Here is an 11,783-nt window from a genome sequence, read left to right on the forward strand (position 1 = left end):
AAGGCATAAACCAGTATTGTCAAATGTACACATTATGTAATTATCTCTTCTTAAAGTACACATAGGTATCGCCAGTCTGGGTAATAGGAACATTTGGTTCATCTTGTGTTCACCATTCGTTTTTAATTAGTACCCGTCACGGAGGTAAAGTGTTTAATATAATTGTTTGCAAGCATCCAATCAGTCACAGGAGGTGGGTATATATACCAGGGGTGGGGAGATACAATGGTATTATGCCCCTGAGGAAGCCCTAGAGGAGAAACGCGTAGGGCAGACCCTGCAGTCATTGCAGGCATTTCAAACCGAGCAGAGTGAGACGCGCTGCAGAACGGAGTGGAGATAGCGCTGTGACGTCATTGGAGGTCGAAGTCTCGCGAGAATTGGAGCCGGAGCACGTGACGCGGAAGTAAACCAGGCTAGCAGCAGTGCAGTGGACCGGACAGCTTACTCTACGAGTGTGAGAGACTCAATTTAAACTCTCAACTGCTTGAAATTATTTCACACCATGTGAGTGAGATACTGTTTGTTATTTTTTAGATAGTTTTTACAATAAAAGGTTTTATACTATTTTTGTTCCATTGTCCCTCTTCCCCTTCCCCCCCCCCCCCCTCCCTGGTGAGCTATATCCCATATTAAGGAGACACGCAGCTGCAGATGAAAAGGTGACCCCTGAAGCAAGCAGCAGTCGTGGAGAGTCTGAGATCCATGCAAACAGCAAAGAAATCCCAGCAGCAGTGTTCCTGAATCCCAGTGGTGGATTAAAGGCTTATATTTGGCTGATTAAGTGTAAGTGTATACCTTACCACCTTAACTCTGAAAGTAACAGACATACTGCCCTATGATATTTTTCTCTTTGTTTCTTTCCTGGCTTATTTGCGCCTAGGTCATTTCTTCTCTACATTATCCATTGCGGCAAGTGTGGAGCCGCAGACCTAATTGGCTGCATTCAAGCAAGAATAGATTGTAAGGTATAACACCTCCTGTTTGACTGATTGGCAAGGGGTAGTTAATATTTTTACTACTACAACCCCACTAAGTGTTTGGAATTTGCGCTGATTGTATTCTGTTTTCTCTGTATCCATCCACTACACAGTTAGCAGCATTTCCTATACACAGTGTCAAAATGGCCACAGCAATAGAAAATGATTCTATATTTTATATGAGGAAACATAGAGGCGGAGAACTAGATAATATATTTTCAGACGATATAAGGTTAGAAAGTGTATCAGGAGATGACGAAGACTTAGACACTTTATTTTTGAAATTAGAAAGGTTGATGATTAAGGATACAAAAGCCTACTGGGAGGTGATTGCGTTAGAACAATATATTTCAGTAGACAGGATACCGAGAGGTTTAAGGATCTTTAAAGACCCAACCTCGGATCAGGATGATATCCTATTTATGACAGAATGGAACAAAATTTTAGACAAAGCATCAATGGAGTTGATGAAATTTTTAATAACACATAGGAACAAGGCTCTAGTCACTCTAGAAACTGATATACAGGTGATAGAGAAAAAATTAAATGACTTAGATAAAACTGAGAAACACAAAGAGATTGAAAAGAAGGTTAAATTAAGAACAGACAAAGTTGAAAGGGAAACTAAGCTGTCCAAACAAAGGAAGTTTAGGAGAGATAAAGAGGACTATGTGAATAATTGCTATAGATCTTGGAAAAAGAATCAATCAGACAATAAAGTAGAGGTCAAGGAGACCAATTCCAATGAGGTACAACAGGGACATCAAAATGTAAATGAAAATAGATACATGGGTCCTAGACCTAATACGCATTATCACAAGGATAACAGATATTGGAACAAAAATAAATATCATCATGATAGGGATAGACGAGGGTCAGGGAACTATAGGGGTAGGCAACATAGTTGGAAAGGACAACAGAGTTACCATACTACCAGACAAGAATATGCACCCAAAGAGAAAGAAAGGGAGGATGTTTTTGTGGATGAGGAGAGACCATCCACATCAGCGTCTTCTTTTTTAGAACGGAAGCAACAGAGAGAGAGACCAGGGGAAGTAATAAAAGCACAACTGAAGGAGGACACCAAATCCCATACTCCTCAGAAAAGGAAGATAGAAAGCCCACAAAAAGAGGAACGAGAGGAGGGACAAAAACCAGCATCAAAAAAACAAACAGTGTAAGAAAGCAGCAGACTGGTATATTTAATCTAAGCGACACCACTCTCACCCAAGAGCATATTAACATACTGCAAAGAGGCTTAGCTTTTGCCCCCACAAATAAGATCAACACATTCAATACATATATTGATGTGAGTAAGTTTGCTAGAAACCTAACCCTCAAAAAATACTTCCTAAAACAAAACTTGACACATGAGGTCACTCAGGGTGGAATCTCCACTTGTGAGAGATTTGTTCATACAGCATGTAAAAAGAACTCCATATTCTTTCCAAGCTATTTAAAAGGAGGACACATAGATACATTCACAAAATCAGTTCAAGAAGATATTGAAAAGCTAGAGAGAGACAAGAAACCAAGAACCCTGAAAAATCTAACGAAAGGTGAATTAAAAGCAGTTGACGAGTTGTCCAAAAGACAGGACATTGTAATCAAACCGGCAGATAAAGGGGGGGGGGTGGTTATCTTAAATAGAAGAGATTATGATATAGAATCCCACAGATTATTAGGTGACAGTGAAACATATAAACTACTACAGGGTAACCCAACAGAACAATACAAAAAAGAACTATTGGGACTACTAAATGAAGGATTAAGGGATGGGATTCTAACAAAATCAGAATGGGAATACCTAAACACCGAGTCCCCAAGAGTCCCAATCTTCTATTACTTGCCTAAAGTGCACAAGAGCACCACCCACCCCCCAGGACGCCCTATAGTCTCAGGGATAAAATCCCTAACCGCTAACCTCTCGGGCTACATAGACACATTTCTAAAGAGTACAGTTAGGAACTTGAGATCCTATGTGCAGGACAGTATTCAGATAATCAACACCGTACAGAATATGACATGGAGCGATAACTACCTTTTGGTTACATGTGATGTGTGCACATTGTACACAGTGATAGATCACACACAAGGATGTAACGCAGTTAGGGATACCCTTCTTCGAAATGGGGAATTAGACCCAATACAAACCAGATTCATTGTAGATTGTATTCGACATATACTTAGCCATAATTACTTTTGGTATGACGACAAGTACTATTTGCAAATCAGGGGCACTGCTATGGGCACCAGATTTGCCCCAAACTATGCCAACATTTTTATGGGCATGTGGGAAGACGAATACATCTGGTCCAACCATGAGTTTGGGGCAAGTCTGGTGTCCTGGCAGAGATACATTGACGATATTCTATTTGTATGGGACGGGAGCCTGGAGAGACTACAGCTATTTCTAACCACACTTAACAACAATCCCTACAACCTGAAGTTCACATATAAATATAGTCAAACGACCATCGACTTTTTAGATTTACAGTTATATGTGTTGAATGGGGTTTTAGAAACCAAAACGTTTGTAAAAGAGGTGGACTGCCATAATTTCTTGATGGGGGATAGTGGTCATCTAGATAGGTGGATAAACAACATCCCCCTGGGCCAACTACAAAGAGTAAAACGAAACTGTACTCAGGATAACGTTTTCCAGGAACAAGCAAATGATCTAATGGAAAAGTTTATTGATAGAAAATACAAGAAAGAAGTTGTAGATGAGGCCTTTAGCAGAGTCAAACAGATGGAGCGTAAAGACTTGTTAACTTACAAATCAAAAGAAATCAAGGAAAATAGAGGTGAGGAAGGCAAAATATCTGTGCCATTCGTTACACAATTTACGAGCTCCTCCAAACATATTAGGAAGATATTCCAAAAGCATTGGAATATTCTCCAAAAAGACCCTATTTTACAAGGGATTTTACCAACTAAACCCGAAATTATTTTCACCAAGGCCCCTAACCTCAAACAGAGATTAGCTCCCAGCTGCTTGAAAAAAGAATGCATCAAACCTGTAAGTATAACAAATGGCTTCTATAAGTGTCTGACATGCAGAGGCTGTAAATTATGCCAAAATACATCAAAGTCTTATAAACAAATAACATCTGCAACAACAAATGAAGAGTTTGAAATAAAGGATTTTATTGACTGCAACTCAAGTCATGTAATATACATGCTACAGTGCCCATGTAATAAACAATACATAGGGAGGACAACACGTAAATTGAAACTAAGAATTGCTGAACACGTGAAAAATATAGAAAGAGGTTTTGTCCAACACAGTGTATCAAAACACTTTAAGGAATACCACGGCCAAAACCCAAATGGTCTACAATTTGTTGGAATAGACAAAATTCATCCCAATTGGAGGGGTGGGAACCAGGTCATAAAAATATCCAGACAGGAAACTTTCTGGATTTATACCCTAAAAACGTTAGCACCTTTGGGTATGAATATTGATATTGACCTGGGGTCCTTCCTGAGAGAGTAATATTAATATCCTACTCGACATACCTCTATATTTTCGGTACTGTATTCAATTAAGTGTTCTTGTCCATATTCCATCTTCCCCTATGTAGGCCTGTAAGATGCCTCCCAAAAATCCTGTGAATTGTTGTACAAATCTTAGACTATCAACCCCTGCTTAAGAGAAGTAAGATAAGCCAAATTATCTGTTTAGTCTGAGTGCTTTAAAGTAGGAAGAATGTAATTACTGTTCAATGGCCTTTGGTGTCCTTGATTACTGAAAGTACCGCTCTTCTTTCTTGACTTCAATTCACTTAGCTTATGGGAAGATCATTAAATAGGTGCTTATCCATCCTGTCCCCCTTGGAAGCATTTATGTTTATTATGTTTAATATTAGTGTGTAGCTATCTCTTACCCCAATATGACTGTGGGTTGTATCACTCTTGATACCATCTAACTCATGCCATTAGTACTAATATAATGCTCCACATGATATAGTGGATTATATAGTGTAAATACTGTGTCACATATAACAATCAGGAACACCAACAGTATAGATCTATAAGGGTTTACCAAGTAACGATTACTATGCCAATCATAGAAATAATCTTTACTATGTTCGCAATGTTTAATATCGAAGTAAATAAGTTTTTTCATGATCTGAATATGTTCTATCTAAGCCACAGGAAATGTTAATATGTTGTATCGGAAATATGATATGTGGTATGTCCACTTATAGTGTTTAATTTGGGTTTGTTGTTTATCAAAGATACCAGCTACCAAATTATTCATCTGTATTTAAGTCTCTGTTTCACTTAGCTATATATAGATTTGTATATATCGTAATCTATTAACTCCTGACTCAATGTCCCTCATCTGTATATATAGTCTAGATCCAATATTTAGTAATACTCTTGTTGTCATATCTGACTAAATTTTCTGGTCCCTTCATTATTAATAAGCTTGATGTGTCATTATGATGATTTGCCAATACACTATCCAAATATAACATATTATTGACTTCCAGTCCTAAGTACAAATCTCTCTATTGCTGGCACTTAAAGAGTTGGCTCTAAATTATTTGCTAAAAAGAACCTATGCCAATTAAGTGAGTTCTGGCAGTATTTAAAAATTGTATATATGTATATCCTAGCCTTAACAATGTATACAACTTGTCTTAATGGTAGGGGCATTAAGCTCCATTTAATTCACCTTCTAATTGTTCTTGTGTGTGTATGAAATTTTGTTGTGTTTTCTGTTACCCAACCTAGCGATTCTAGTTGTCATACAACATATATAGTGTCTAAATTTCTATTCTAATATCAATTGGCGCAATTAGATATATGAGGTTAGCATATGTTCCTCAATATGATCCCTGAATAGTTTATGTACTCAATATGATCCCTGATTAGATTAGGGAAACAAGAGATTATGGCATTACAGCTAATTGACTTTATAGGCTAAGGCATAAACCAGTATTGTCAAATGTACACATTATGTAATTATCTCTTCTTAAAGTACACATAGGTATCGCCAGTCTGGGTAATAGGAACATTTGGTTCATCTTGTGTTCACCATTCGTTTTTAATTAGTACCCGTCACGGAGGTAAAGTGTTTAATATAATTGTTTGCAAGCATCCAATCAGTCACAGGAGGTGGGTATATATACCAGGGGTGGGGAGATACAATGGTATTATGCCCCTGAGGAAGCCCTAGAGGAGAAACGCGTAGGGCAGACCCTGCAGTCATTGCAGGCATTTCAAACCGAGCAGAGTGAGACGCGCTGCAGAACGGAGTGGAGATAGCGCTGTGACGTCATTGGAGGTCGAAGTCTCGCGAGAATTGGAGCCGGAGCACGTGACGCGGAAGTAAACCAGGCTAGCAGCAGTGCAGTGGACCGGACAGCTTACTCTACGAGTGTGAGAGACTCAATTTAAACTCTCAACTGCTTGAAATTATTTCACACCATGTGAGTGAGATACTGTTTGTTATTTTTTAGATAGTTTTTACAATAAAAGGTTTTATACTATTTTTGTTCCATTGTCCCTCTTCCCCTTCCCCCCCCCCCCTCCCTGGTGAGCTATATCCCATATTAAGGAGACACGCAGCTGCAGATGAAAAGGTGACCCCTGAAGCAAGCAGCAGTCGTGGAGAGTCTGAGATCCATGCAAACAGCAAAGAAATCCCAGCAGCAGTGTTCCTGAATCCCAGTGGTGGATTAAAGGCTTATATTTGGCTGATTAAGTGTAAGTGTATACCTTACCACCTTAACTCTGAAAGTAACAGACATACTGCCCTATGATATTTTTCTCTTTGTTTCTTTCCTGGCTTATTTGCGCCTAGGTCATTTCTTCTCTACATTATCCATTGCGGCAAGTGTGGAGCCGCAGACCTAATTGGCTGCATTCAAGCAAGAATAGATTGTAAGGTATAACACCTCCTGTTTGACTGATTGGCAAGGGGTAGTTAATATTTTTACTACTACAACCCCACTAAGTGTTTGGAATTTGCGCTGATTGTATTCTGTTTTCTCTGTATCCATCCACTACACAGTTAGCAGCATTTCCTATACACAGTGTCAAAATTTGTTTCTTTCCTGGCTTATTTGCGCCTAGGTCATTTCTTCTCATATATATATATATATATATATATATATATATATATATATATATATATATATATGTAATAGATTAAAGTACGTGACAAGTTCTATGAAGCTAGCCCCACCCCCATAACAAATGCATGAATATGTGTATAATAATGTGTATAGTATACACTGTATACAGATAGGACCAAAGGAAGTCAGTAACAGGAACTTCTTGCTGCAGTTCCATTTGGGGGTGATTATGTGATTATACACCCCACTTCTGTAACTTCATAAGCATTAGGCTGGGGCCATGGTACCGCAGACCGTGCGAGCGAACACACTGCCTTAAGGCAGTGTTCGCGTCCATGCGGTTGCGGAGGCAGGAGGAGGCACGCGTTGCGCGAGAAATCAGATAAACTGATTTCTCAGCGCGACAGACAGGTCACGTGAGCGCTCTATGACGTCACTGCCCGCCCTTAGACACGCCCACGGACAGCGCGCGTATAATGGCCAAACAACGCATCCGCTTTAAGCGGGTGATGTCATGACCGCGCGCGCCTCAGCACAGGCTAAGGCACCATGTCCCCAGCCCTAAGTAGCACTCATTCGCCTTGCCTGAGCTCAGCGAAGTCCCACTCTTTGATATGAGCGGGGTTTTCTTAATTTTCTTTTCAAATTAAACATTACAATGTATGTATTTCAGATTAGGGGAAGCCTGGTCATGCTCGTAACACATATGTTGTACTCATTCTGACACTGATTGATGCCCTGACATCATAATGCCCTGTGATGTCGTCATATGGGAATATAAAAGCAAGACGCCTAGGTGAACACCCTCCAGTATTTCTGACTTTTGAAGGAGACTGGTGTCTTTGTGGTTATGCTTTGGGAATCTGTCCTATTTTGCAGCGGCCACCGTTCCTCTTCAGCCCGGGTGTCTGCAATGAGGTACATCAGCTTAGGCAAGAGGTGGGAAAGGATTTGGGTATTCTGATATTCTGCGGCTGAGAGGCAGGAGAGGGCGCCCAGGTTTCGTTCTCTAGAAAACAAAGACCGTTCAAATATTGGGAGGCCCACATGATTTGAGGGAAGCGCTTTTACATGAGCCAAATTATGGGAGCATTTTTGGATAAGAGGTTCTCTGACCATCACATTGCTTGTATGCTTCAGTAGGAGGCTATCCTTTCTATTGCCTCCAGATGTTGTTTCTCAAACACTTAAAAAAAAAAAAATAGACTGAAACAAAATGTTAGTAAAACATTGGGTTATTGCAGCTTCCGCTGGGATCTATCTTAAAGTGTTGAGCCCTCTCCATGGTCTTCAATCTAACCTGCACTATTTTTCCATGAAAAAATGCACAAATGCACAAATGTCCACAGCTTCACAATCATCCATTATTTTTTTTTTTTAACTACAGGCTTCCACTTAAGGGGGCATCTCAATACTTTGCAGTCAGTTTAAGAACTACAAATGAAATACAATTATTTTGTTACACAAGAGACAGACAGGAAAAGCCAGTTCTAATAATAAAGGATTGCATGAAATGAACAAAGGTAGTACACATTCAGTTTACAGATATTTAATGGACAGTCAGAGATATGATTATGGGCATAAGTAACATATACAGATGGGATTAAAATGGTGTTAGAAGAGGTAGGATAGACATTGAGTATGTTAGAAGAGGCCCTGCCTCAAGGATCATGCAATATATAGGCAGGGTAAATAGATGGATGAGAGGGTTGGTGAGTTTCAGACACCATAGAGCAGCTATAACATTACCAAACAGCAGCGAACAGTTAACACCCTATGGCATTCCGCTTTTGGGGCAACACAGATGTATTAAATGTGTTGTGGTCATTAGCTCCTGGTGGAATGAATAAATGAACCTCTTTGTTAGATTCTCATGGGCAAAGGTAGTAAAATAGTGACTAAAATGGTAATGTGGATAGTTAGTCACTATTATTTAGGATGTTATCCCTGGATGTGTTGGTTAGTCCATAAATTATTTAAATGATGCCCAAATTAGTTGACCTAATGAAACAATAAGTTAAAAAGCTGGACGATGATATGACTAAAGTTGGGTTAGAAAGTCCAACATATGGAGCCAGTCTAGACATCAACACTAGTGATGATACAGTAATGATGTGGAAAGCTTCTACCAAATATGATATCGTTTAGATTTGATAACAATATTCCTGTTCCCAGAGTGATGGGAACACTTAAAGCCATCTGCTATATACACAGGCAGTAGCTTAGTTGACAGGCATTAAGCTGGTGTTCTGATAGACACCCTTTCTTATTAGGAAAGTATTCATGAATGCCAAATACAAAACAGTTATTTCCTAACCTTCTATTCTTCTTTGCACTAAAGAACAAGAGCAATATGCTGAGGCTTATTGCTAAAGTACCAGGAGGTATCATGAAGCAGGTTGCCACATAAAAGCTGGCTTACATGGAGGTTTATAAATGCTTTAGTGAAAGACCACACCAAAGCATATTGTTGCCGATTGGTGATGTCAGAAAGTAGTATGTAAGTTACATCCAGCCTGCTCAGTAAGGTGTATAGGTAGACACCTCAAGAGGTTAATACGTAGTAGCATAAATGAGCAGCGGAATACTAGGTCATGCTGTGACAAATGATTGTCAGTGGATCAGCAAGGTGTATTAATGAACACCTAATACCTAAACTAGGCATATCAGAGAGCTAAATATACCAACAGAGCTTCACTACTGTGTAATAAACTAACGAAGCCAGAAACAAAAGTAATCAGGATGTTCGGCACGTACAAGCAACAATGGCACCAGATATATAACATTTCCCAACAACACTTGCATGTTCTAATGGAGGATGGTGAACTCCAGGTACTACAAACAAGACCTACCATGGTCAGCTGCAGGTCAGCAGACATAAAAGACACTCGAGTCCACAGTCATCTGGAACCACTTGTCAAAAATACCTGGCTGACCAAAAGAGTCCCTTGGGAGTTATAGGTAGCAAGCATGCCAGTTTACCAATGTTCAAAAAAAAAAAATTGGTGACTGGAATGACCGCAAATCTTTCCGCATGAAACATTTTGTCAATTGCTGGACCACAGGAGGTTATCTACCAGGTGGTCTGTGCTTGTGGCAAAAAATAGGTCTGCAAAACGTGCCGCCAGTTGCGCAGACTGGTTCTTGAGCACATTGGTAATTGTCGGAACAACTTAGATAACCCATTAGCCAAACATCATTTATGGTTGCTGGAGATATCAGTTTGTCCTTCAATATTTTATTAGTTTTCATCACGAGTAAAGATTATGTTTTACTATTATCATTACACACTTACAAATCACGTATGAGTGCCAGTCGATAGGGGCCACTTTCTGTCTCATCTTTGCAAGACTTATGTTTTGCCTTCCATTACCCGGTCCCTGGCACCATCTAGTTCTTTGACTGTAGCAAGAGCTGCCGCCCCCCCCTCCTTGCATGAGACACAGATGTAGACTGAATGGGTTCTGAATGAATTCAGCTGGGCTTTGAAATTCCTTTGTCCTGTCAAACACTGCATGGGGTGAGGGTTCACAAAACACATTGCAGCAAGACATCTCAGATGTTAACCCATAGGATGCTGGTTCTGTGCAGAGGGGAGCAGTTCTTGCGAAACCCTTTCACACAACCACCTTTGGGGGTGACACAGATGTAGACTTAAACAGTGAACTTTAGAGTGAGTAGCAAACTAATAGAGAGGTTTCCAGTTGTGTGAACTAATCCCGAGATACATTTGTGTACTACAAAATGTCTTCTCCTTCACCAAATACAATTGTAGTAACCATGAAGCGAGACAGTACTGACAATAATGGAAATGTAGGGTGTCACTTACATGGCCATTTAGAGCACAGACAAGCTCCTGAGTACCCAACATCACATTCCAATAACAAGTAACCGATTTCCCCGCTACCAGTGTGCCCGAATAAGAACGTATTTTGGTCTTGAAAAGGACTTTCAATATAAACTTGCAGTATAGAGTGAAAAAACACTAGTTTCACTGGTCCTGTTAGAAGATAGTACAGACCGATAGCTAGGATAGTGAAAACCAATGCGCTTACCCAGGGGAGCACAAACTTTTGCTGCTGCTCCCAGTCTTGCCTGCCGCGTTGCTCGCGCCCCCTTACCCCCCACCTTGTAGCTTCGTCATGTGACGTCACATTACCCATGGCGTAATGACACCCCATAACCCCGCAGTGTAATTTGATGTCGCCGTTGCAACGTGTCAGAGCTTCTGAATCATGGTAAGTAGAGAGTTGCAGAGGCCTCACCCGACCCCCCCGGCATTTAATTTAAATGCCTTGGGAAAGAGCGCAGGGCTTCTGCAAACTGACGCCCCCCGCCCCCCCCCCCCTGGTTTGCGCACCCTGCTCTAAACCAGGGGTGGCCAACTCCGGTCAAGGGCCACCAACAGGTCAGGTTTTAAGGATATCCCTGCTTCAGCGTAGGTGGCTCAATCAGTGGCTGCCATTGTGACCGCACCTGTGCTGAAGCAGGGATACCCTTAAAACCTGACCAGTTGGTGACACTTGAGGACTGAAATTGGCCACCCCTGCTCTAAACCAACTAATGAAGGTTATTACATTTCTGTACTATACATACATTAAGCATTTCTCTGTAATGCCGGCCGCAAATTCTGTACTTAAAATTCATCTGTGCCCTCAAAAACAAATTAAAGTTAGAGGAATTGCAAAATGACAGCACAGAAACAGAGCAC

Source organism: Ascaphus truei, chromosome 8 (assembly GCF_040206685.1).
Source record: "Ascaphus truei isolate aAscTru1 chromosome 8, aAscTru1.hap1, whole genome shotgun sequence".
Taxonomy (NCBI): Eukaryota; Metazoa; Chordata; class Amphibia; order Anura; family Ascaphidae; genus Ascaphus; species Ascaphus truei.